The 1,506-nt window shown below is 37.8% G+C and overlaps 1 pseudogene; it reads right to left on the reverse strand.

Annotated features, from left to right (window-relative positions):
* Positions 1-381: 381 nt before the first annotated feature.
* LOC132027659 (olfactory receptor 14K1-like) lies at positions 382-1,267 on the reverse strand (annotated as a pseudogene).
* Positions 1,268-1,506: the final 239 nt, after the last annotated feature.

The following is a 1,506-nucleotide window of genomic DNA, read 5'->3' on the forward strand; positions in this document are numbered from 1 at the left end:
TAAATGACAATCTGAGGGGTGCCTGAGAGGTTCAGCTCCTTAAACATCTGCCTTTGACTCAAGTCATGATCCTGGGGTCCTGGAGTCAAACCCTATATCTGGCTCCCTGCTCTGTCTGGAGTCTGCTTCTCCCACTCCCTCTGATCCTTCTCCCTGCTCGTGCTTCATCTCTCTCTCTCTCTCTCTCTGTCAAATGGAAAACAAAATAAAACAAAACAAAACTGACAAACTGAGACCATTACTAACAAGATTCAATGATGTATTGATCTCTAATACAAATAATTCCAAATAGCTAGCTAATTGTGGAATAAAAAATAAAATGCTACTTTCTGACTTCAATTTTAGGCATCTTTCAACTAATCCACAACTTTCAACCTTCTATTAGACTTTACAAAGAGCTGATTTAATACATTTTCTCCTCAGACAGTAGAAAACATTGTCCAAGGTTGAGGGTACCACAGAATAGAACACAGACATGAACAAGTCAGGAAGAGAAGGCTTATCAGAGGTTGGCTTTAAATAAGCAACAGCATCTGTTAGAAAGAAAAGTACTCAAAACAATGAGGTGAGGGGAACAGGTGGAAACGGCTTTGGAATGCTTCTTTCTCATTGGGTCTTTAACACAGTGGAGAAAATCTAAACATAAGAGACCACAATGCAAATTAAACATGAAAATCCATAACAGGCCCCAATGGCCACACTGACATTAATAGTTGCATGTTCCATGGAACTAGTGAGGTTCAGCAGGCACATCACAAAATAGGTGTTGTATGTCAATGAATACACACAAATTTAAAGAGAATGTCCCAGCTGAGTACAAGATTCCACTGAGCCAGGAGACAAACACCAGCTGGACGCAGACCTCTTTGCTCGTAACACCCTCATAATGCAGAGGGCGACAGATGGCCATATAGCGGTCATAGAACGTCACAGTGAGAATGCCAATTTCAGAACCAGACATTAGTATCACAAGGAAGACCTGTAACACACACCCCAGAAAACAGATGGAGTCAGTGAAGATGATGGAGTTGAGGAAAAATTTGGGGATTGTAGCAGAAATGAGACACATATCTAAGAAGAATAAGTGTCTTAGGAAGAAGTACATTAGACTGTGGAAGCATTGGTCAAAAATTGTGAGCAAAATTATAGTTAAATTCTCCACTCTGGCCTCTAGGTAAATTGGTAAGACCACAGCATATAACCTCAATAGCATCTGGCTTTCAATAAATCTCAGAAGCAAGAATTCCATTATTAGCGTTTGATTCATTCTATTTTAAAAATAAAGCCAACCTATTGAATAAAGAAAAATGTTATATTAAATAACAAAATATACTTTGGATCTTTGTTTTGGAAACATGCATATTTTACCATCATGAGATAGTTGGAAAATTTTAAATACCAAGATATCTATATTCATAGTTTACTAAGGTGTAAAAGAGCTATAGGCATAACAGTCCAATGTAACTAGACTACATTCATTGCAAAAGATAAAAATAACTCCACTTT

Source organism: Mustela nigripes, chromosome 12 (genome assembly GCF_022355385.1).
Source record: "Mustela nigripes isolate SB6536 chromosome 12, MUSNIG.SB6536, whole genome shotgun sequence".
Classification (NCBI taxonomy): domain Eukaryota; kingdom Metazoa; phylum Chordata; class Mammalia; order Carnivora; family Mustelidae; genus Mustela; species Mustela nigripes.